General features: G+C 42.1%; 1 protein-coding gene across 3 annotated transcripts in view; it reads left to right on the top strand.

Annotated features, from left to right (window-relative positions):
- Positions 1 to 26,651, top strand: part of LOC310669839 (putative G-protein coupled receptor 34) — a 334,470-nt gene that overhangs the window by 29,495 nt on the left and 278,324 nt on the right. The window contains exon 1 of one of the 3 annotated variants that reach the window (XM_083424264.1): positions 24,262 to 24,280. The exons of the other annotated variants lie outside the window; for them this stretch is intronic. The gene's annotated coding sequence lies outside the window, so the exon portion shown is untranslated. Of the gene's footprint in view, positions 1 to 24,261; positions 24,281 to 26,651 lie in introns of those variants that run through there. 3 annotated transcript variants of the gene reach the window in all.

Below are 26,651 nucleotides of genomic sequence, written 5' to 3'. Positions count from 1 at the left end.
GCATAAAGGAATACTTTCCTTTGATTGTCGGGAATATTGTTTGTGATTATATCTAAAAGAAATGCCTCCGGTTTTTGACTGAAAGATATTTTAAACATCTTTTTGATTTCTTCATAAATTTCATTCCGGAATTGTTTAATAGGTCGGCATTCCCACCACATGTGAAACATTGTTCCAATTTCTTTTTTGCATCTCCAGCAGGTATTTGATTTTAATTTGTAAATTTTAGCCAATTTTACCGGAGTTAAGTACCATTGGTACACCATTTTCATGAAATTTTTTCTGATTGTATAACATGCCGTAAACTTAATATCCCATTTCCATGATATCTCCCATTGGTCCAGCCGAATTACGTATCCTATATCACACGCCCAGTTAGTCATAACTTGTTTTACTTTTTCATCCTTTAACTTCAATTCTAATAATAAATTTTACATTTTGGATATATTCTTTTTTGAGTTTTGTAATAATACTTTTTGTAATTTCATTCTTCTTTTTCAAATCCTATTTCTTTATCCTGATTGAATATTTGGGCAATTTGGTGATATTGCAACCATGTGGTGCAGTATTGGGTAACCTTTTCGTATGGTCTTAGTTTTAATTGGCCCTGTTCCTCTTTTAGGAGTGCCTGGTATGTCACCATTCTTCTGATCATATTTTGCTTTTTAACCGATATTACTTCTAACGGTGAGACCCACCATGGGGTTTTCTGTTCTAACAGCCTTCTATGTCTCACCCAGATCTTATATAATGAATTTCTAATTACATGACGTCCTCTGCCCGAACCTCCCTTGGTCATCGCGGTGGTCCCTTGTAGTCATACTCCTGCTGTCTAGTCTGTGGGGCTCCAACAATGGAGTTACCCACACGGGGATACTTTTCCTGACATAGGAATCCTTCCTGGGGACGACCCGGCACCCACTCGACGGCTTGGCCAGACAAAAGCTCCATTCCTCTCAGCTGGGCCATCGGTTCTGAACTTGACTTGAGGGGTTGAGGTTGCGCTTCAACCCTGGGTTTAACTTGGGACTTTTGCCAGTGCATTTCTGAGATTCTGGTTCACAAGAATGGTCAATTTCCACCTGGTGCTTTTCATTAAGACGGGGAATAGTGAAGAGTGAAATCAGAGCCAGTTGCAGCAGTGTCAGGCCATTGAATAAGGCACCAACACAGGTGAACACCCACAGTATAATTTTTTTGTTTTTTAGTACTAAGCTTTTCAATTTTTTGTACTAAGCTTTTCAGAGAGGGACAGGCACACGAAAGGGTTGTGAAACACGAGTCAAACAATAGTATGATGCAGCCTTTTTTCTGTTAGAATCCCCTCTTCTTTTTTGTTAATTAATCCCTGAATGAACCTCTCTAATGATTGTGCCTGATGAAGCACTGCATCTTTCTTCTCTCCTTTTGCAGATCGAATGAAAATCCAAATGTTTTTCTTTTTCTTTTTTTTTTGGGGGGGGGGATGTGAAAAATAACTTTATAGTCAAGCCCCACGGAATGAAGAAATCATAACAACTATCGATAGGGATCACAGAGACCAGCATTCATTTTTGATAAAGCTCTGTTTCAACATTGTCCATTCGAAAGACGACTAGAGGTCTCAGGAGCCCCTGCCACTCACGCGCACCCGGATCCACTACTGATTAAATTCTTTTTTGTTCTTTTTTCTGAGGGTGCACAAGGTTCTTGTCTTAATTACAAAAAACAAAACAAAAACAAATTACAATGTAATACAGAGACTTTTTACACACAGAATATTAAAATGGTTTCCTACCAGAAGGTAAAGGAAAAAAATGATTTTTTCCTTTCTTCATGAATAAACCACTTATTCGTTTTTAAGCTATTGTTATACAAAGTTGCAGGACGTACACAATTTTCACTTGATAGGGTTTGCTCTTTCCCTCGCCCTCCTTTTGTTATCTTTTCTTTTCTTGTAAGTGCAAATACTAGATTTCTCTCTCCACCTTTTAAGGCAAGTTAAATGCGATACTGCAAATTTAAATTCCTTCTCTGTATCTCCAGCACAGTATAATCTCAGTCTAGTAATTTACAATCCTGACACAGCAAAACTCACAGTATCAGCTGCACACATTGTCTAACTTCCAACCTTGTTGTCAGCGTGTGTGCTGATACTTTGTATGTGTGTGTTGGGTGTGAGTGTGCTTTCCTTGTACGGACATTGCAGCCTGCAACCTATCTTTGTTTGGACCTCCAGTGGACACCAAAGAGTTCCACTCCTACGCACTAAAGAAAATTCTGGAATCCTTTTTAAAGCTTCCAGGAACTTTTATCTGTTTCTTAAAGAATGTTTTCCTAACACCCCCTCTCATTCGAAGAGAAACAATACAGCATTATAAATATATACAAAAGTATCCACACATCATATAACACAATTCCTAACTTTATAACCAGTTGTGCATGTTGTTGCTTTCAATGTTTGTCTTTCTTTCTCTTAACAAAAAACTTCCATCACTGGTTCTCCAGTCATTTGCTTGTCCTAAATATTTTACTTTGTTCTCTTAGTTGTTTTGCAAACTCATTTTCCCCAAAATTCTTGTAGCTGCCCCATCACTATCACCTCCACCAGTTTGTCCCAAATGGGGGGAGGGGTATTAACATTCCAATTTCTCCTCCATTTTGCCTTGCTAGCCAGTCCCATTTCCTTGTCAAATTCCTCAATGTGACTGAAATGTGTCCCACTCGGCTACTTGTGCCCTGCACCAAATTTATTGTTTTGTCCCATAGGCTGCCTTAAGATGTGATGAAAAAACTAAAGATTTTGCTCTAGTTGACTATCATTCCTTCCTCTTGGTTAAAAATTGTTTATTTGTTTGGAAACCTGTTATGATGCCCTGCAGTATGCAAATAGATATAATCAAATGTTTCCCCTTCGCTCTCATCCATCTTCACCTCATCTACCAGGCGCAGCCATTTATATTTGTTGCATGTCCCGTGCTGCTAACAGGGCCCTGGGCTTCCCGCGGCTGCTGGTGACCATCATTTGCAGCCCCATAGCAACAGCCCGGCAGTGGGGGATTCCGGACCCCCCAATATTGGGGGAACTGAGCACCCTGTCTAGAAATACTGAGGGGGCTAAAGCCCTGGGTGGCCAGGAGGTCTGCCTTGTACCTGCAGTCCGTGATTCTGACCAACTGAGGCAACAAGTCATCAGCAGAGATTTAGCTCTGCTGGGATCAGTAGATTCTGCAAATAGCCGGGGAATGAAGAATTGAATGGTTTTGCACCATAGGCTGTATTTAGATGTGGTGATTATTGTTTTGGTGTTCCTGATTATTCTGTTAGGGCTTCTGTCTCTCCCCCCCCCCCAATGTTTCTTTCACACTACATTATCTGTTGTTTCATGGAACTGTGTTTTTTCCATCTTTTACAAAGGAAATGGGGCTGCTGCAGTTGGAAAGATGCCTTACTTGGTTATATGGCACAAATGGTTGGAGCCCCCTGGTATTAAAGTTTAAGACACGCCTGCAAGGAGCACTCTGAATGTTCTGCCATTTGGGTGCAATTGAATGGTTTTGCGCCATAGGCTGTATTTAGATGTGGTGATTATTGTTTTGGTGTTCCTGATTATTCTGTTAGGGCTTCTGTCCCCCCCCCCCAATGTTTCTTTCACACTACATTATCTGTTGTTCCATGGAACTGTGTTTTTTCCATCTTTTACAAAGGAAATGGGGCTGCTGCAGTTGGAAAGATGTCTTACTTGGTTATATGGCACAAATGGTTTGAGGCCCATGCTCTTAAATCTTAAGACATGCCTGCAAGGAGGTGTGGGCCAGCTCTGACACAGAGCAGTCTGCATCTTCTGTCTTTTGGGTGCAATCAAACTGCAGAATCTGAACTACCTATGGGCTGATAGCCCGGTATGCACCATTGAATTTTTCTTGAAAAATCTGTGGGCCTGGTGTGACACAATATCAAATTTCATTGGACAACATTGTTTTTCACACATGCATGCTTCTCTTCCCCCCTTAAAATGGAAGCAAGTAAGTAAAGATACACTGCCTCCGATTCTCATAACCCTTAGTTTTTCATAGGCACCTGTCTGCAAAGGTCATCCATCAGGGCGACCAAGACTGACTCAGTTCTTCGGCCAGGATTGAACCCAGATGGGAATGGATTTAAATCATCTCTGTTTTCCAAGAATTCTTGTAGCTGCCCCACTGCTATCGCCTCCTATGTCTAGGTGGACAATGACTTTTTAACACACTGAAAGCTCCCAAGTCCAAAAGGTGTGAAGGGGGCCAACTCCCACTTGCACTGGCAAAGGCACTTTATCTGCGACTGGTGCCACCCACTCAAGCCACTGTTTGAAAGGCTGAGATGTAGGAAACATCACAATATCATACTCTGGGAAGGTACTGTCAGTACAGGACTGGACCAGAGCAGGCAGTCTGAATTGCCAACCATTTTGCATTCTATATTCCCTGTCTTGTAAACAACCCTCGTTTGTTGCAGTTGTTGCGGCAGTTGCTTGAACAGATCCAGCACCTCTCAGGTGGGCACCATTAGAGAACAAGGGAAGTGCTCATGAGTTCTGGCACTTTTTAAAAAATAGAAAAAATATTACACGTGTAACAAAACATGAAGCTGAAATATATTGACCAGACAAAATGTCAACGAGTAACATTTTTTAAAAAATAATTCACATACATAGTAAAAAGGTGCCATGATGCCATTCTGCGAGCTATGGTAAAAAAACATGCATATCTGCAGCAAAGCAAAAGGAAAACAGTGCCCCATTTCTGCTTTCAGTTGTATACTAGGAATCAGTTTTGTGAACTTTATGATACAAAAAGCTAACCATTTTTTTTAAAAAAAGCAGCAACCCAAATATAACTATGAAACAAAACGTATCAAGAACTATACAACCACTACACCTCATTTGGATGCTGTGCCAATGAAGTAGTTCATTTATTAACTTATTAAAAGAAAAGCCAGTCCTAATATATTTTCTCTTTTTTTTTTTTAAGTAATTTTTATTGAGTTTTCCATTAAACCATATTCACCTTTTGTTACATAATTGTATGACTTAATATATTACTGTGTAAGAGCATCGACCTCCTGCCCTCCCTCTTTCTGATTTCCACATAACTTTCCATATTCTTCGCATTTCTATAAGGACTTATTTACCCTTTGTCAAATTATAATATTTCACCTTATTATCAGTAAATCAGTTCCTTATAGTTACATTGCAAAACATTTCAATTCAAGCCTACAAACGTTTTCAAATGTTTACAATTTTCTTTCATATAAAATATAAATTTGTTCCAGTCCTTTTGAAACAGTTTGTCACGCTGAGTCCAGATTATGTCTTCGAACTCCATCATCTTGACCTGCCGGTCTTCCAGTGTTGGAAGTTCCTGCTGCTTCCATTTCTGATCTAGAAGTGTCCTTGCAGCCATTGTGGCATACATAAACATGGCACAGCCAGGAGGGCCAGGCTGTGGAAGAAGTGGTATTTGTTGGCTGTCTCATAGAGCTCTTTCAAGTAGTCATCTCGGTCCGGATTATGTCTTCGAACTCCATCATCTTAACCTGCCGGTCTTCCAGTGTTGGAAGTTCCTGCTGCTTCCATTTCTGATCCATAAGTGTCCTTGCAACCATTGTGGCATACATAAACATGGCACAGCCAGGAGGGGCAGGCTGTGGAAGAAGCGGTATTTTTGGCCGTCTCATAGAGCTCTTTCAAGTAGTCATTTCAGTCTGAATTGTCAACCATTGGAGCCAGTCTGTCAAATATATATGGGTTTCAAAGTCCATTCCTCTTTATTTATTAATTTCTCCCTCTAATTACATTTTATACTTTGCCCAATTTCCCTTCATGTTTTTCTTAACGCCAAAGGCTTCGATTGGTGAAATGCACCAATATATATTTTATCCATGGTTTATATAAGGTCTGAGTTGTGTGGCTGCATCTTCTGGTAAGGTGTTGGCAAGGGATTGAATCTTGGTGTAGAAATGGAGAAAGGACACTTGTCTTGAGGGGTTTTGGTATTCCCAGCTGCGAGTAAAACAGGTGCATCCTCCGCAAATTTGGAGTGTGTGCAGTAACTGAAAAGTTCATTAAGGGCAGGGTGTGAATTGTGTGGCTGTACCACCTGAAGGCATGTTTGGAACGGAATCCATTTTGGTGTAGGATAGGGCTGAAGCAAACATATTTCTGATGTATGTACAGAAACTGTGGAGAAACCTGCAATTTTTTATTTTAAAAGTAAAGATAGTACTATAGTAGCAATCAAGAGGAAAGTTTTAGCATATGGAGGGGGAAAGTGGGAGTAAAAGAAGGTGGTGGGAAGCAGAAAACCACAGATGTGCAGCACATTCCGGTTAACAGTGTTGCTGCCGCTGTGGCAAATGTGGAGCTGTTTAAGTAATTGAAAAGCTCTTGAATCACAGGGTTTGCGTTGTATGCCTGTAGCACTTGATGGCGTGTTTGCAAGGGAATCCATCTTGCTGTAGAAGAGGGCTGAAGCATTCATGTAGCAGATGTCTGTACAGAAACTGTGGGAAACCTGTAATTCTATTTACCTAGCATAGAGGAAGGGGAATGGGATGGCGTGGGCTGCGGAAACTACCCCTCTGCAAATGGCCACGTGGACCAGCAGGGCAGGGAGGATGGGGTGAATGTGGCGCCATGGCAGCCATGACGAAGACGAGAACTCGCCCGCCTTGTTCCAGGCCTCCTTTAGCAGCAGAAGAAGAAGATGGAGGAGGAGGAAGGGATGGAGCAGCCAGTTCTTTGCTGCTTTCCAAGCAGAGCACCCTTTATGGCTTTTAGGATTCCCTCCTCTTTTTTGTTAATTAATCCCTGAATGCACCTCCCTAATGACTGAGCCAGATGTAGCAGTGCCCTTCACTTCTCTCCTCTTGCAGAGAGAATGAAAAATCCAGATAAATGTGCTTGGGATTCTTCAAGCCCAGAGTCTGGCTCTTGTGGATCCCTTGCTGGCTGATTCCAGTGGCTGAAAATGGTGTCATTGTACCTCCTGAAGGAGGCATTCCTGGCTGAGAGGAAGGGTGTGAATAGTGTAGCTATACTGATTGCATGTTTGCAAGGGAATCGATTTTTGTGCAGAAAAGTGCTGAAAAGGACATTTGCCAATGCCCTTTTTGCGATGCAGTTTCACTAGAATGGTCACTTCTAACCTGGTGCTTTTCCTAAATAAGGGGAATACTGAAGAGTGAAATCAGAGCCATTGAATAAGACACAAACGCAGGTGAACAGCCACATTCACACCAGAAACTTTAGTGAGTCCACAAAGTCATCCATTGGGAAGAGGCAGCTGAACTCCTAAACTGTGCTGTTGAAGGGGCCAAGCGGCATAAGGGTGTATCTTTGGACAAGCAACATCTTAATCTCAATCCCTTAATGGGTTACTTAATGGGAAGCCAATCTAAAGGCTTTTTGAAAATGGATTTGATCTTGGTGCAGAAAAGGAGTAATGAGTACATATAGCTTTGCTGCTTTCCAAGCAGAGCGCCCTCTCTGGCTGTTAGGAATGCAAATGCACCCTCAGCAAATGTGGAGTGGTTGAAGTAACTGAAAAGTTCAGTGCTGGCAGGGTTTGAGTTGTGTGGCTGCAGGTATCTGATGGGGTGTTTGCGAGGGATTCAGTCTGCTTGTAGAAAAGGAATGAGAAAGTACATGAAGATTGCAAAAAACTTGGAATGTGTCATAATGCAAAGTACCAATATTGCCTTAGTAAAACAAGCCAAGCTAAGAAGAGTCACTCAGGATATTCAGGATTGAACCACACACCATTGTTGGGAAATCTTTTCAGGATAGAGCCCTACCATGACCAACATTTTAAATTTGGCTTGGGACCCTGTGATTATACTGGTTTTTGGTATTTTGATGTTGCTTATATTAGTGTGTATTTTAAATGTTAAAGTTAAACATTTGTATGGGAAAAAGGTATAGGTTTTTTTTCCTCAGAGAGGGAAGGAGGAACAGATTAGCAAAGCATGAAAGAGGGAACCATGTTGGACCAAGGGGTGGAGTTTATGGGCAATCTATCCGGAAGACATTTGTATTTCGAGGAGTTAGTGGTCTGACATGGTTACTATTCCTGCCTTCTCTTCCTTCTCCCTCTCTATCTCCTGAGCCGTGTATCAGGAGATCTTTAATGCTGGGTGCTTTTAGATAAAGATGATGATTTATTACATATAGCTGCTGTGCATACAGTAAGCGTGCTAAAACTTGTAATGTTTATATTTTAAAAAGATGAATACTACAATCACAGTTGCAAACACTTTCTTTTTGCACTTTCTAAACATCTAATATTATAGTCCCTTGATGAAAAAAAGTCACCCCGTGATTTCTGAGACCAAAAAAGCACTAGAAATCAACATTTGTAAGGGCAGTACAGAATTGATCAAGTGTGAAGCCTGGAGGACTTACAAGTGACTCACACAAAATGTAAGCCACACAGAGCAACGTGAAGATATTTCTAAGCAATGGCTACCTTTGTGCCACAAGGTATAATTTGCATATTGGTTGGCATTCCAAACCATTCTTCTCCATGGCAAGGCAAAGCCTGGGAAAGGCTTGCAGTATCACAAAGATTGGCTGGGCAGCCAAGTTAAAAAAACAACCACCACCAAGCCAGCAGCACCTCCTGTATGGCAATTATGTATGCCAGCTCTCACGATCCCATTTCTCAGAAGCAGTCTTTACAGAATTCTATCTTGCAGCTTTAAAAAATATAAATATGGATATTGTTCAAGACAGCAGGTCTCTCATTAAAATTTTAATTAAGGCTTCATTATTGTATATCCTTCATTATTTTAACGACTGTCAGGTGCTCAGAGGGGGGAGGGGGGCAAGACTCCTTCAGCAGGGACAGATTGAGTTTATTTATAATTAGTTACTGACCTCCCTCATAGAACCTGCTGCCAGTCTCTTCTGCATCTTGCTTGGCCACAAGAATCCAATGTATTCCAAACAGATTTAAATCGTGATCTCCGGGAGAAGACAAAGAAGAAAATGAAATCTTTCTGTGCTGTTTATTCCCCCCCCCAACCCAACATTAATTAAAAAATAATAATTAAATCCTCCCTCAATTTAAAAAAAAAAAAGTTAAAAGAGATTTCTGATTAAATAATTCTGAGAAGAAAAGGTTTGATGCAAATTTACCTGCAAGACAGAAGTCACTGGCTTGTTGTGCGCCCTGTCCTTTTAGCTTCCTCTGTCCCTTTGTGTTCTGAGGTGTGCATCTGTAGCACCCTGCTTGTGGTTAACGCTTAGCTGGAATGAAATATTCAACGCAGCAATAGAGAAATTAAAATAATAATTTATTTGTCAGACAAATAAATGATTGGCACAGTGGTATATTTACCAAAAGCTCTGCACCACCCCAGCCCTGGTGGCCAGCACTTATATTCCCTCAGCCCAGCCTCCTTACTCCTCCTTTGGCTGCCTCTGTCCAATCAGCCTGGTTGAAATTCCTATTGGCTGTTTGCTAGAACCAATCATAAAAGATACACCCATTTCCTATTACCTTTTATGGGAGACAAAGAGCTATATTTCCTTCTATCAATATCTTACATTTGCCTTGACAAGGCGTCTTAAATATCAGATCACCCTATGCCCTTTGCTCTTCTGCTCTTTGCTCTTCTGCCCTTGGCAACAGGGGCAAATGGCTAAAACAGATGGCTCATGGTTTCAAATTTTGTCATATAAACAGAGGTCTTGGGTTCACCTTCTCACACACCATCAATGAAATAAGAATCTAACATAAGAATCTAACATCTCTTACTTTCTACATTCTTTTGTATAGTTACATTAAAGTCAGTACATATATATAGATTGATTTTTAGAAGGGAAGAACTTATTAAAAATCAAGTTTCTAAAATGACCAAAAACAACCTCAGAGCAGTTTCTCTTCCTCACCAGGCAGCAGCTGTTGTTGCTTTTAGCTCTTTGCCTTTTAACCTTCTCAGGATACCTTAAACCATGTTTTGATGGGAGGCACTATTTACCAACTCTAATTAGTGTTTTTGCAGCTTGGATTGTATTCTGTAATTTGTATGACCTTCTGTTCCCAGCTTTTGCTCCTTTTTACAACTTTGAGGTACTGCAACAAATCAATGAGGGGCCCTTGTTCAGGAGAATAAACAAAAAGACTCTCAGCCAGCTGGATTCTGCCTGGCCTGGAGCAAGCATTTGGAGCAAGCATCTACAAATATATTTTTAAGCTTATTTTAAAATACAGATCTTTGATCAGATGCCTCACATCCTCAGAAAAGGTTGAGCGTTTTAAGTGAGACAAAAGTTCTTTGATGGCAGGATGTGAATTGTGGAGGAGATTATACATTGAATGGTTTTGCGCCATAGGCTGTATTTAGAAGTGTGGATTATTGTTTTGGTTTTCCTGATTATTCTGTTAGGGCTTCTGTCCACCCCTCCCCCGCCTCAATGTTTCTTTCACACTACATTACTTGTTGTTTCATGGAACTGTGTTTTTTCCATCTTTTACAAAGGAAATGGGGCTGCTGCAGTTGGAAAGATGCCTTACTTGGTCATATGGCACAAATGGTTGGAGCCCCATGGTATTAAAGTTTAAGACACGCCTGCAAGGAGCACTCTGAATGTTCTGCCGTTTGGGAGCAATCAAACTGCAGAATGTCTTAGCTTTCTCTGTCCCTATGTGTTCTGAGGTGTGCATCCTCAGAAAAGGTTGAGTGTTTTAAGTGAGGCAAAAGTTCTTTGATGGCAGGGTGTGAATTGTGGAGGAGATTATACATTTTAGATAGATATTTTCCTTTAGGCTGGATTAGAGTTCCCTTTAGTTTTAATATTTCTCCAGCAAACCCTAATTTCCTTGTCTTTCATTCAGTTGGAAGTATTGGAGCCAGCCTGTCAAATATATATGGATGTGAAAGTCCTTTCCTCTTAATTTATTAATTTCCCCCTCTAATAACATTTTATATGTTGCAAGGAGCACTCTGAATGTTCTGCCGTTTGGGTGCAATCAAACTGCAGAATCTGAACTACACATCTGAACTTCCCATTCTTCTACCTCATCCATTGCTAGCGGGCCATTTCCCTTGCCAGTCCCACCTCTCTGTGAAGTTATATCTCTCGATGTGACTCAGATGTGTACTTCCACATCTGTCACATGTCCCACTCTGCTACCTATAGCATGCGTCTCTTACAGCTGATTGTGGCTGTCATTTGCTTCCCCATAGCAACAACCCAACAATAATTCCTGTAGCTTCCCCACCGCTATCGTCTCCACCTGTTTACCCCAGATTTGGATAGGGGAGGGTAATTTATTATATACATACTTTGCTTTCAGACTGCACTTCAAATGTGCAAAAGCATACACTCTGACAGCACCAGAAAAAAACAATAAGGTTAACAGTTTTTACCTGAATTATCACATTGTGTTAAACACAATGAGCTTCACAGAAAACAGAACAGGGAATCTAGAAGCGTCCTCAGTTATATGCTAACACTTGATTGTAGTACTCTGACTCAACAAAATAAATAGAAATCCAACATAGTCATCACAATTAATTTACTAGTCTCTTCTAGACTGGATTTTCTTTCCAGTGTTTTGGTCTCCTGCTATATATGTAGAAATACACTTTGGGTATTTAAATTTACAGAAAGCCAAAGCTGGGGGGAAATCGGGGGCTTATGAAAAATAAGATTTTCAACATAGCTTCCCAGCCGCTATCATCTCCACCAGTTTGCCCCATATATATATATATATATATATATATATATATATATATATATATATTTTGGGGGGGGTAATTAACATTCCAATTTCTCCTCCATCTTTGCCTCACTGGCCAGTCCCATTTCCTTGGCACTGTGTGGTCAAGTTTCTCAATGTGACCAAGATGTGTTCATCCACATATGTCGTATGTCCCACTCGGCTGCCTGTTCCCTGAGCCAAATTAATTGTTTGATCCCATAGGCTGCCTTAAGATGTGGTTTAAAAAAACCTGAGAATTTTGCTCTAGTTTGCTCTAGTTAGAGTTGCCAATCATTCTGGTTCCTTCCTGTTGGTTAAAAGTTGTTTATTTGCTTGGAAACCTGTTATGGTGAGAGGAATAAATATAATAAAGGAGGGATAAATCAATCTTGGTGTAGAAAAGCCCAGAAACTGTGCAAAACCCTGTAATATGTTCGTGTAGATGTGTTCATCTACATCTGTCGTATGTCCCACTTGGCTACCTGCACCCTGAGCCAAATTAATTGTTTGGTCCCATAGGCTGGCTTAAGATGTGGTTTAAAAAAACAGGATTTTGCTCTAGTTTGCTCTAGTTTGAGTTGCCAATCATTCTGGTTCCTTCCTGTTGGTTAAAAGTTGTTTATTTATTTGGAAACCAGTTATGCTGAGCGGAATAAATATAATAAAGGAGGAATAAATCAATCTTGGTGTAGAAAAGGCCAGAAACTGTGCAAAACCCTGTGATTCTATATTAGGAAAATAGTACCATTGAAGTAGCAAATATTTCCACTGACTGTAAAACTTAGTTAACAACACATGGCCTGTGGGGTGGATGTTTTCACTTCTTCCTGGGGTTTTAGTTTAGACCTTTGCCACTGCATTTCTGAAGGGAAGGCTGGAGGGGGGGGGGGGAGAGAAGCAGGGGGATAAAGGGTTGTATATAATAGTATTTGATATTTCTCCAGCAAAACCAAAACCAGCAGCAGAAGCAGGATGGGACGGACAGCCGGCTCTTTGCTGCTTTCCAAGCAGAGCACCCTTTCTGGCTGTTAGCATTCCCTCCTCTTTTTTGTTGTTTAATCCCTGAATGCACCTCCCTAATGACTGAGCCAGATGTAGCACTGCCTTTCACTTCTCTCCTCTTGCAGAGAGAATGAAAAATCCAGATAAATGTGCTTGGGATTTTTCAAGCCCAGAGTGTGGCTCTTGTGGATCACTTGCTGGCTGATTCCAGTGGCTGCAAATGGTGTCATTGTACCTCCTGAAGGAGGCGTTCCAGGCTGAGAGGAATGCAAATGCACCCTCAGCAAATGTGGAGTGGTTGAAGTAACTGAAAACTTCAGTGCTCATATGGCACAAATGGTTGGAGCCCCATGGTCTTAAAGTTTAAGACATGCCTGCAAGGAGGTGTGGGCCAGCTCTGACACAGAGCACTCTGCATTTTCTGCCATTTGGGGGCAATCAAACTGCAGAATCTGAACTACACACGGGCTGATAGCCCGGTAATGCACCATTGAATTTTTCTCCAAAAATCTGTGGGCCTGGTGTGACACAATATCAAATTTCATTGGACAACATTGCTTTTCACACATGCATGCTTCTCTTCCCCCCTTAAAATGGAAGCAAATAAGTAAAGAGAAGAGGAGGAGGGGAGGTTATCTCTGCTGCTGCTTTCCTAACAAATATTCTAAATTGCTAAATCATGGTTTGATTTCTATTAGCTGCTTTGAACTTTTCAGAAGGAAAGGAGAGGGAAAGTGCAAATATTTAAATAAGCCAACACATAAAGATATGAAAGGAACCCATTGTTTCTGTATACAATGCTAATGTTACCATGAAAAAAACTTTTTATTTATTTTTTGTTTACTTGTTTAGAAACATTGTATGAAGCCCTGCGGCATGCAAATGATATACAAATGGATACATTGAATGTTTCCCATTCCTCTCCCTCATCCACGACTAGCGGGCCATTTCCCTTGCCAGTCCCACTTCTCTGTGAAGTTATATCTCTCGATATGACCGAGATGTGTCCTTCCACATCTGTCGCATGTCCCGCTCGGCTCCCTATGGCGTGTGTTTCTTGCAGCTGATGGTGGCTGTCATTTGCTTCCCCATAACAACAACCCGACGGGGGATGTGGGCCCCCTCAATATTGGGGGGATTGAGCCCCAATGGCCAGGATTCAACCCAGATGGGAATGTATTTCATTATCTGTGTTTTCCCATAATTCTTGTAGCTTCCCCACCGCTATTGTCTCCACCAGTTTTCCCCAGATTGGGGGGGGGGGTTAACATTCCCATTTCTCCTCCATCTTTGCCTCGCTGGCCAGTCCCATTTCCTTATCATTGTGTGGTCAGGTTTTCTCAGTGTGACCTAGATGTGTTCATCTACATCTGTCATATGTCCCACTCGGCTACCTGCACCCTGAGCCAAATTAATTGTCTGGTCCCATAGGCTGGCTTAAGATGTGGTTTAAAAAAACCAGGATTTTGATCTAGTTTGCTCTAGTTTGAGTTGCCAATCATTCTGGTTCCTTCCTCTTGGTTAAAAGTTGTTTATTTGTTTGGAAACCTGTTATGAGGAGAGTTGTAGGGCAAGGAGAAGTAAATGGGGAGCATAAGGAGCCTGGGAAGACAGACAACCACACCCACCCACCATGTTCCAGCCAATGTTCTCAGTGGCAAACACCTTTTCTTCTATGTTGTCTTGTCTCTGATCCAAGTGACAGCAGGCGGCTGCATAGGAGCTGCTGCTGGATCACACTGGGTTGATGGCCTTTCTGGAATTGCACACTTCCCGGAGGTGGCCAGTGTTCCAAAAGTGGGCACTGGCGGTTCAGTGAAATACTTGCAGGCCACTTCAGAAGTGTCTTGACAGTAGTTCTTTAATAGCAGGGTTTGAGTTGTGTGGCTGTAGAAAGAGGGAGAAGTGTACATATAGCTGATGTACGTACAGAAACTGTGGGAAAACCTGCAATTTTATATTTTAAAAAGAACAATAGTACAATTGCAGTACCAAAATATTTGCACTGACTGTAGACCTTGACTTGAGGGGTTGAGGTTTTCGCTTCATCCCTGGGTTTAACTTGGGACTTTTGCCAGTGCATTTCTGATATTCTGGTTCACAAGAATGGTCAATTTCCACCTGGTGCTATTCATTAAGAAGGGGAATAGTGAAGAGCGAGATCGGAGCCAGTTGCAGCAGTGTCAGGCCATTGAACAAGGCACCCACATAGGCGAACATCCACACTATAAACTTTTTAAAAATATTTTAACTATTTTTTTTTGTACCACAATTCTTTTTTACCACTACCACCACCATTTGGAAGGGAAACCCTTCCAGTCAATTGGTCCTTTAATCATCTGCAATCCCCCCCCCAGCAGTATCAATTTTGATATACAAAAGAGCCAAACATACTGAGAATATGTTAAGGTAGCAAAATCATATAAAAAGCCTGGGATACAGAAAATCCATTCATATGCAGCTTGTACAGCCATACAGCTTCCAATAAGTTTGGCATATACCCCCCCCTTCACCCCCCAAAAATGTTGTTAAAAAACTATATTCTAAAATATACATACAAGCTGCACATATGCAAAGTTGTTGTTGTTTTTTTGTTGCCCTTTTTCCTGAGCAAACGACAGATCAGTCCACATTTGTCACAAGCTGTTGCAATTTTGGAAGTGTGCGATTTCAGTAAGAAATCTCCTGACCAGTAAATTAGCATGAAGAATCTGAGTGTTCAGAGCTTTTTTAAAAAAAAACAATAATCCGCCCAGTCTCTCACTCAAACCCCACAAAATTTCTTCTTATGCAAAATTTCTTCTTGTTTAATACAGCAATACGATAGTTATTATAAAGTGGGGTAGCTTTCACCACCACCCCTCCCCGGCCTGCAAATTTTGTTTTCAGGCCATTCGAAGAGAATAACAGATTGAGGGCAGCAAGTTGTTTCTGGAAGACCAGTCAAGGCATCTGAAACTGCCTGGGCGGACTCATGTTCTACAGGTTATCTGGAAGTGAATGATGGTGGTCTCTTCATTACTGGATGCACAGTGTTAATACATCTGATCCTTTCCCCAGTCAAGGTCTTTTCTCTCTCTCCTTCTATCTTCTGTGCAACTGGAGAGGACCTATGGAATCTATGACATGTTGCAAGATTTCCACGGCTGACTTTGGTGCCTTGCGTGTTAAGACCCCCAAGACCTCCCCAGGTAAAGACACAATTGATGCCAAATTTAGTTGAAGGTTATTGGCATAATTTTGGCCAGAATGAAAAATCCAGACAAATGTGCTTGGGATTCTTCAAGCCCAGAATCTGGCTCTTGTGGATCACTTGCTGGCTGATTCCAGTGGCTGCAAATGGTGTCATTGTACCTCCTGAAGGAGGCATTCCTGGCTGAGAGGAATGCAAATGCACCCTCAGCAAATGTGGAGTGGTTGAAGTAACTGAAAAGTTCAGTGCTGGCAGGGTTTGAGTTGTGTGGCTGCAGGTATCCGATGGGGTGTTTGCGAGGGATTCAGTCTGCTTGGAGAAAAGGAATGGGAAAGTACATGAAGATTGCGGAAAAACTTGTGTCATAATGCAAAGTACTAATATTGCCGTAGTAAAACAAGCCAAGTTAAGAAGAGTCACTCAGGATATTCAGGATTGAACCACACACCATTGGTGGGACATCTTTTAAGGATAGAGCCCTACCATGACCAACATTTTAAATTTGGCTTGGCACCCTGTGATTATACTGGTTTTTGGTATTTTGATGTTGTTTATATTAGTATGTATTTTATATGTTAAAGTTAAACATTTGTATGGGGAAAAGGTATAGGTTTTTTTCCTCAGAGAGGGAAGGAGAAACAGATTAGCTAAGCATGGAAGAGGTAACCATGTTGGACCAAGGGGTGGAGTTTATGGGCAATCTATCTGGAAGACATTTGTATTTTGAGGAGTTAGTGGTCTGACATGGTTACACTTCCTGCCTTCTCTTTCTTCTCCCTCTCAATCTCCTGAGCCGTGTATCAGGAGATTTTTAATGCTGGATGTTTTTAGATATGCTTTCACCAAGTTTGTGTCCTTTAGATGTTTCAGATTGCAACTCCCACAAGGCCCATCATGTTGACTGGACCTGCTGGGAGTTGTTCAAAACATATGAAGAGTGACATATTCACCCTGGTCCTCCTATAAGCCCTTTCTGTTACTCGTTCTGTTAAAATCAGATTTTGAATACCAACAGACCATCAGATGGGGATGGGGATTTCATAGAATTAGAAGGGACCTGAAGGGTCATCTAGTCCAACCCTCTGCAATGCAGGAGTTCCCAACTAAAGCATCCATGGCAGACGGCCACCCAACCTCTACTGAAAAACCTCCAAGCAAGGGGAGCCCACATACCTCCCAAAGCTGGCTGTCCCACTGTCTAAACAGCTCTGTCACCAAATTCTTCCTGATGTTTAGTTTGAATCTCCTTTCATGTACCTTGAAGCCATTGGTTTGAGTCCTACCCCGCAGCACAGGAGAAAACAAGCTTGCTCCATCTTCCATGTGACAGCCCTTCAGATATTTGAAGATGGCTATCATATCTCTTCTAAATCTCTTTTCCAGGCTAGACATACCCAGCTGCTTCAACCCTTCCTCCTAAGTCTTGGTTTCTAGACCCTTGATCAATTTGGTTGCCCTCCTTGGCACAGGTTCCAGCTTGTCAACACCCTTGGCCAGAATTGCACAGTATTGCAGGTGTGGTCTGACCAAGGCAGAATAGCAAGAAACTATTCCTTCCCTTGATCTGGATACTATACTTCTGTTGATGCAGCCTAGAACAGTGTTAGCTTTTTTGTTGTTGCTGCTGCATCACACTGTTGACTCATGTTAAGCATGTGGTCCACCCTTGATTGGTGGAAAGAGAGGAAACGGTGCCAAAAATACAGCCACAGACTAAAGACTTGGCTATACAGATGCGTATACAATGTTTTAAGTGCACTAGACAAATGTGACACTAGATGGCGAGGGTGAGCTTATGGCAAATTCAATATATTTTTCAAAAAACTTTTAAAAAGGTATTTTCTTTTTCATTTTTTCACTTTTTATTTTCAAAGTTTCAAAAAGAAAAAACACATTTTTTTTACACACACACACACACACACAGAGAGAGAGAGAGAGAGAGAGAGAGAGAGAGAGAGAGAGAGAGAGAGAAACATGCTTACATTACATCACAGTCCATATCAGTACCTTTATGGTGTTCCCTGAACCCCCAGACTTCCCTCCACCCCTTCCTTGACTTCCAAAATTTATCTTCCTTTTAAAACTGCATCTAATTGCATTCATCCAAATTATTGCACTTCATTTTTATCCTTTGTTATTTTAAATTACAAGTGCTATGTCAATCCAGCCAACATTTTAAAATGTTGACAGTGTTCTTTAATATATTCTTTAGAAGTATGTCGTTCTTTAGTAAATTGGTTAAACTCTTGGTGCCTGATTTTCCCGGTCCGCCTTGCCATCTCCGCATAGTCCATCATCTTCATTATCCATTCTCCTTTCGATGGGGCTCGCTCTTCTTTATTAGTGGGTTTTTTTATGTGTATCTAGATTCCACCTTAGAGCTCTCCAATATTCCTCTTTTACTTTGCCAAAGTGCCCCAAGCCTCTGAGCACCCTAGGTTCTGCCTCTCCCTTTAGAGGACAGGCTCTGTGCTAGCCAAACGTTTCCTGGCGTTCTTCTCACAGGACTGTATTTGCAGGGATGTATCCCAAGACGCCTGATGCAGTGCTTCTGGAAGATGGAGGGGAACTCCCAAGCCATGGCCTGTTCCATCATGAAGCTGCTCTTCCCATCGGCCGGTATGGAGTTGACATTCTTCGCCACCCAGAATGCAGTGGCCCTCCCAGGTAGGTGGCATTGTGGCATTGTGGGTCTTCTTCCAGGCAGGTGGAGCTTCTGCTGAGAAGTCCTAAGGCAGGCAGGCCTTCCAGCTGGGCTTGGACACCTGAGGCTGGGTATCTTCAGAGGGTCAGGGAGGACACACACGCCCATCCTTCTTCCTGAGTTTCTGAAATGTGGTGAAACTGCAAATATTTTAAAATGTCTTTTTATTAACAATTTCTTGGTTTAAAAAAGTATGTGCAGTGTTTATTTTTTCAAGTTACATTTTCTACAGGTCAGTTTCATTTGCTTTTTAAAAATGTATTTATGTAAAGATTTTCTTGATTTACAAAGGTATGTGCAATGTCTCTGTCTCGTATCCCCCCCCCCACGTAACACATTTTCCCCCCATTTGTTGAGACATTAGGAAGAATAGGGGGAAAGAGGTGGAGGCGGGAAAATATGAGTTCGGGTGATTCTATTTTACGTAATATATGTGGGGTTTTGTGTCAGCGTTGCTTGTGCGGGTTCTTTGCTGTTCGCTTGTCTTCCTTTGGTGGTGAGAGAGGTTGGGGTTGGCCTAGGGTGTGGCTGTTCATTTGTGGTTGGCTGTGGTGGTCTTTGTTTTCATTTGTGAGTGGGGTGGGTGGGTGTTTTGGATCAGGTTAGCCATATTGATTTGTATTCTTTTGGTAGGTTTTTGTCATTGTCTTGTTGGGCTATTTTCGTGATAAAGGGGAGCCATACCGGGGTGAAGGCGTCTTCTTCTATTTGTCCTCGTGTGTGTTTCAGTTTATTGGTTAATTTTTCTAGTAAGGCTGTTTCCCATACTATTTGGTACCATTGGTCCATACTTATTCCTGACAGGTCTCTCCAGTGTCTGGTTATGATGTTTCTGGCTTCTGAGAGTAGGTGGCTTATGAGTTCTTCGTGGTGTAAGTGGGAATTGCTGTCTTGGAAGATGTTTAGTAGGGTGATTGCTAATACTTGCTTGGTTATTTTACATATTTCTCGTATGACTATTGTCCAGAATAATTGGATTTTGGGACACTCCCACCACATGTGGAGGTATGTGCCTGTGGAGGTGCATTCTCTCCAGCATTTTGGTGAGGTTCCTAGGCGTATTAGCGCTAGTTTTCTTGGTGTTAGGTACCATCTGTGGATGAGTTTCACAGTGAGTTCTTTTCTTTTTGTTGATCTGGATTTAAAGGGGGGTTTAGACCACATTCTAGTCCACTGAGTGGGGTTAATCTTGTAGTCTATGTCATCCTCCCATTGTTTTTGGATTGTGCCTAGGGAGTTTGTGGGATTCTGGAGTAGTATTTTGTATATTGCGGTTACCATCCCTTTACCGTGTCCCTTTGTAATTGGCATGTAATTGGTGATGTGTTAACCAGGACATTTTTGTGTCTTCTAGTATCTCTGGAATTTCTTGTGTCAACAAAGGTTTGTTATTTTTATAGAAGTCTATTAGAACATATAAGCCTTTGGTTTGCTAGGTTTTTATCTGGAAGTTTTGTGCTGCGTGGTGGAATAATGGGTGGTGTGCCAGGGGAATTTGTGGGGATAGGGTTGGGGACAGTTTGCCTATTTCTGCTTTCCATGCTTTAAGCATGGTCTGTGTGTACCTGTTCATAGAATCATAGAATCATAGAATCATAGAATCATAGAGTTGGAAGAGACCACAAGGGCCATCGAGTCCAACCCCCTGCCAAGCAGGAAACACCATCAGAGCACTCCTGACATATGGTTGTCAAGCCTCTGCTTAAAGACCTCCAAAGAAGGAGACTCCACCACACTCCTTGGCAGCAAATTCCACTGTCGAACAGCTCTTACTGTCAGGAAGTTCTTCCTAATGTTTAGGTGGAATCTTCTTTCTTGTAGTTTGGATCCATTGCTCCATGTCCGCTTCTCTGGAGCAGCAGAAAACAACCTTTCTCCCTCCTCCATGTGACATCCCTTCATATATTTGAACATGGCTATCATATCACCCCTTAACCTCCTCTTCTCCAGGCTAAACATGCCCAGCTCCCTTAGACGTTCCTCATAAGGCATCGTTTCCAGGCCTTTGACCATTTTGGTTGCCCTCCTCTGGACACGTTCCAGTTTGTCAGTGTCCTTCTTGAACTGTGGTGCCCAGAACTGGACACAGTACTCCAGGTGAGGTCTGACCAGAGCAGAATACAGTGGCACTATTACTTCCCTTGATCTAGATGCTATACTCCTATTGATGCAGCCCAGAATTGCATTGGCTTTTTTAGCTGCCGCGTCACACTGTTGGCTCATGTCAAGTTTGTGGTCAACCAAGACTCCTAGATCCTTTTCACATGTACTGCTCTCAAGCCAGGTGTCACCCATCTTGTATTTGTGCCTCTCATTTTTTTTTGCCCAAGTGCAATACTTTACATTTCTCCCTGTTAAAATTCATCTTGTTTGTTTTGGCCCAGTTCTCTAATCTGTCAAGGTCATTTTGAAGTGTGATCCTGTCCTCTGGGGTGTTAGCCACCCCTCCCAGTTTGGTGTCATCTGCAAATTTGATCAGGATGCCCTTGAGTCCATCATCCAAGTCGTTGATAAAGATGTTGAATAAGACCGGGCCCAAGACAGAACCCTGTGGCACCCCACTAGTCACTCTTCTCCAGGATGAAGAAGAACCATTGATGAGCACCCTTTGGGTCCGGTCAGTCAGCCAGTTACAAATCCACTGAGTGGTAGCAAAGTCAAGACCGCATTTTACCAGCTTCTTTACAAGAATAGCATGGGGCACCTTGTCAAATGCCTTGCTGAAATCAAGGTAGGCTACATCCACTGCGTTCCCTTCATCTACCAGGCTTGTAATTCTGTCATAAAATGAGATCAGGTTAGTCTGACATGACTTATTTTTCAGAAATCCATGCTGACTATTGGTGATCACAGCATTCCTTTCTAGGTGCTCACAGATTGTTTGCTTGATGATCTGCTCCAGAATCTTCCCTGGTATTGATGTCAGACTGACTGGGCGGTAATTATTTGGGTCCTCTCTTTTCCCCTTTTTGAAAATAGGGACAACATTTGCCCTCCTCCAGTCTGCTGGGACTTCGCCTGTTCTCCAGGAATTCTCAAAGATGATTGCCAGTGGTTCTGAGATCTCATCTGCCAGTTCTTTTAATACTCTTGGATGCAGTTCATCTGGCCCTGGAGACTTGAATACATCTAAACTAGCCAAGTATTCTTGTACTAACTCCTTAGTTATTCTGGGCTGTGTTTTCTCTACTGAATCATTTGCTCCAAATTCTTCAGGTCGGGCATAAAGTGTTGTGTTGAAATTCTTCAGGTCGGGCATTAAGTGTTGTGTCTGTTAAGTGTTGTGGGAATTTTCCTTAGTTTGGGAGGAGTGGGTATGCTGTGGTGCAAGTATTTTCAATTGTGTCCCTCTCAGGTGTACCCACTGTTTTGTTTCATCTTCTAGTAAATATGGGATTATCCAGCATACTTGGCTGGCAATGTAATATGCTTCTATGTTGGGGATTCCCCATCCTCCCCTCTGAGGAGGGGAGGTGCAGGTATTTGGGGCTTATTCTTGGTTTTTTGTTTGGAATAGGTAGGTTAGATTTGGGTGGGTGATCATATTGATCAAGACTATTTTGTCTGAGAGGGTGAAATTCATGTTCTTCTATCTTTTTAGGTCTTTGTTTATTTGTTGCCACATTGGCTTGTAGTTGTGGAGGGATGATTTATTGAGGTTTCTGGTTATTTGTACCCCATGGTATCTGAACTTGGTGTGGCAAAGTTTTATCTTGGCGACATTAGTGAATTCTTTTTGGGTGTGAGGAGGGGTGTTGAAGAACATAGCTTCTGACTTTGCAAAATTTACCTGTAGGCCCGACACCATTGCAAATGTGTTGAGTTCTCTGGTTAGGGAGGTTGCTGTGCTTATGGGGTCTGGTGTTGTGACCATTAGGTCATCTGCAAAGAGCCCTAATTTGTATGTTTTGCATTTTATTTCCACTCTCTTGATGTCCGTGGCTGTTCGGATTTGGATTGATAAGGGTTCCAGAGCCATAAATAAGAAGGGAGACAGTGGGCATCCTTGTTTTGTGCCTTTTTGGATTGCTATGGTATTCGAGTCCCTACTGTTAATCCTCCATATTGCTGAGGCTTGGGAGTATATTTGTTTGAAGATTTGCAGGAAATTGGGGCCAAATTTCATCTTAGTACTGCTAATAGGTATTTCCACTCTAAGCAATCCAAAGCATTGAGGATGTTTAGGGACATTATTGTCAGTGAGTGTTTAGTTGCCGTGCTGTGTTCAATCACGTTCCGTAGTTTCCTGATGGGGTCTGTTATATTGTGACCAGGGATGAAGCCAGTCTGGTCTGGGGCTCCTAACTTATGTAGGAAAATGTTTAGGCGTTTGGCCAAGTTTGATGTGACTATCTTGTCGTCTTGGTTTATTAATGAGATTGGGCGGTCTGATTCTACTTTGACGCTGTCTTTCAGTGGTTTTGGGATGGAGACTATTTTGGAGTAGGATTTGGGGAAGGGCCTACCCTTTTATGATATCATTGAGCAGGCAGGTAGGGAGGGCATCAGGGGTTCTTTGAATTTCCTTTAGCATTCTGCTGTAAAGCCATCTGAGCCTGGAGCTTTGTGTGGCTTCAGGTTTTTGTGGACCATATCTATTTCATCTGGGGTGATAGGACTGTCCATGAATTCCTGTTCCTCATCCATTAAGGTAGGCATGGTCAGTCTTGGTGCTTATATATGAAGTGATGCGTTTTCTTTTGATGGGGTGATGATGTCCTCCCTTCCCCCTGCTATAGCTTTCAATTTCTTTGTCTTGGCCACCCACACTGAGGGACACCAGTTTCACATAAAACACTGTCCAAAAGAAGAAATATAAGTCATAAGCAAGTTCTTGAATATGTTTTGGTAGTAATGCCCCAAAGAAGTATCCTCTTCTATTCTTCCGCCACTTGTCGGCTTAATCCATCATTGGAACCCAAATGTAGTTATATTCCTACCAGAGAGTTTGGGAGAAGGACTTTGTTTCAGCAGGCTTAATCCACAAAGGGGGTTTGAGTGCAAAACACTTTTTTTGCATAAAAAGTCAACCCCCCCCCCGAATTAGATTTCAGTTAATGGGGGGCGGGCGGGCTGTAGATTACAGAAAATATCCTATATGTGGGACGGGTGGCGCTGTAGGTTAGCTCCCATTGCTTGGTCCTTGCTCCTGCCAACCTAGCAGTTCGAAAGCACCAAGTGCAATTAGATAAATAGGTACCGCTCCGGCGGGAAGGTAAACAGCGTTTCCGTGTGCCTCTCTGGTTCTCCAGAAGCGGCTTAGTCATGCTGACCACATGACCCGGAAGCTGTACGCCGCCTTCCTCAGCCGATAAAGTGACATGAGCGCTGCAACCCCAGAGTCGGTCACGACTGGACCTAATTGTCAGGTGTTCCTTTAACTTTACCTTTTTATCCTATATGTAGTCATATAGGTTTTTATTTTGGGTATCTTGGGCCATCTGGCATTTAGCTGTTTGCTCCTAGGTCTCAGGTGGTGTGGAGGGCCTTGTTTTCACAGGACTGTATTTGCAGGTATGTATCCCAAGACACCTGATGCGCTACTTCTGGGGCAATACCCAACCATGGCCTGTTCCATTATAGAGCTGCTCTTCCCATCGGCTGGTATGGAGTTGAAGTTGCTTGCCACCCCGAATGCAGTGGCCCTCCAAGGTAGGTGGCATTGTGGGTCTTCTTCCAGAAGGGTGGAGCTTCTGCTGAGAAGTCCTAAGGCCTTCCAGCTGGGGTTAGGCACATGAGGCTGAGTATCTTCAGAGGGTCAGGAAGGACACACACACCCATCCTTCTTCCTGAGTTTCTGAAATGTGGTGAAACTGTTACTATGAGAGCTTAGCAAAATGAGTAATTCCTTTTTAACTAGGCCTTCATCTTTTAACCAACTGTGGACTTCTAAGGTGGGCGGCATGTGGGTTTCCTTTCAATTCCCCCCAAACATTTAATATATACTGATTTGAAAGAATAATATTCAATCTAGGTCAAAATCGGTAGAACATCATAAAGGTAGAAGCAATGGCCCAGGGGCCATTCTAGACATTGTTACCTGAAAGTCAACTTGATTTATTTATGCTGTTTTAGTGCAGGAACTCACTTTGTGCACCCTCTGAATTAACGGGGGGTTTGACCTGTTTCAGGTTCAATAATTGAAACAATGACTTTAGTACAGTAGTTTATTATACAAAACTCACATAGACATGTACAAAACTCACATATACGTACATTAGTAATGGATATGACCTCCGCTATTTTTAAGCAGCATTTGAACATGGTTTGGCATGGAGTCTACTCATTTCGGATAGTTACTGTTGATTTTCGGATCCCTGTACCACACTTGAATCAGTGCCTGAATGAGTTTCTCCATAGTCATACAGCCTACAGCACAGAGGTGACTTTTGCATATAGCCCACAAATTCTCAATGGGATTTACATCCGGGGAATTCCCTGGCCAATCAAGTACCTGTATTTGCTGCTCTGCTATGAATTTCTTCCCCACTTTTGATGTGTGACAGGGGGCTAGGTCCTGCTCCAGTATCCCAGGACCCTCAGGATACTTCTTTTCCAGCTCTGGAGTAACTATCTTTTATAGTACCATTGGTGGGACATATTTTCAGGATAGAGCCCTACAATGGCCAACATTTAAAATTGGCTTGGCACCCTGTGATTATACTTCTATTTGGTATTTTGATGATGCTTATATTAGTGTGTATTTTATACTATTATATTAAAGTTAAACATCTGTATGGAAAAACAGGGAAAAGAAATTTTACTCAGAGAGGGAAGGAGGAACAGATTAGCTAAGCATGGAAGCGGTAACCATGTTGGACCAAGGGTGGAGTTTATGGGCAATCTATCCGGAAGACATTTGTATTTCAAGGAGTTAGTGGTCTCACATGGTTACCCTTCCTGCCTTCTCTTCCTTCTCCCTCTCGATCTCCTGAGCTGTGTATCAGGAGATTTTTAATGCTGGATGTTTTTAGATATGCTGTAAGCCCCCCAGAGTCCCTTGGGAAAGCCAACCAAATGGGGGGGGGGTATAAAGATGATGATGATGATGATTTATACATATACCGGATGTGCATACAGAAACTGTGCAAAAACTTGCAATGTTTATAGGACTGTCCATGAATTCCTGTTCCTCATCCATTAAGGTAGGCATAGTAAGTTTTGGTGTTTATATATGAAGTGATGCATTTTCTTCTGATGGGTTGGCAGGGAATCATCCTATACTGTAGATAAGCAGGATGGCTAGCTTAAAAGCAATTACATTAAATGTGAGGGGGTTGGGAAACCCCATCAGAAGAAATATAACTCAGAAGCAAGTTATTGAATATGTTCTAGCTTTTAATGCCCCAAAGAAGTATCCTCTTCTGTTCTTCCACCACTTGTTGGCTGAATCCACAAAGGGGGTTTGTGGATTAAGCGGTTGGTTTTTGTTTTGCATAAAAAGTCAACCCCCCCCCCCATTCCAGTGGGGTGTGTGTGTTTGAGTATAAACACAGTCAAAAATTGGGGGCAAATTTCATGTTAGTACTGCTAATAGGTATTTCCACTCTAAGCAATCCAAAGCACTGAGGATATTTAGGTATTTCCGCTCTAAGCAATCCAAATCACTGAGGATATTGAGGGACATAATTGTCATTGGGCATTTAGTTGCCGTGCTGTGTTCAATGACGTTCAGTAGTTTACTGATGGGGCCTGTTATATTGCAACCAGGGACGAATCCAGTCTGGTCTGGGGCTAGTAACTTGTGTAGGCGTTTGGCCAAGTTTGATCTGAATATCTTGTGGTCTTAGTTTATTAATGAGATTGGGCGGTGTGGAGTTCGTACTGAGCCCCCAGTTGTCTCACGTACTGTTGACCCGTACACCACTAATCCTCTGCCACCAACCAGGTCCTCCCCGGTAAAATCACTTCAGCCTCAGTCAGGTTCTCAATTATTAAAGAAGAATGTATTTTATTTCAGACACAAACAAAGTTTTCCGGCATTCCAAATGTTGTTCCTCTTTACTTTCTTAGTCTTATTTTC

The sequence above is a fragment of the Podarcis tiliguerta genome, assembly GCF_965153285.1.
Source record: "Podarcis tiliguerta genome assembly, chromosome: Z".
Lineage (NCBI taxonomy): Eukaryota > Metazoa > Chordata > Lepidosauria > Squamata > Lacertidae > Podarcis > Podarcis tiliguerta.
Note: the sequence above shows the minus strand (reverse complement) of the source record. Positions and strands in the feature narration are given on the sequence as shown.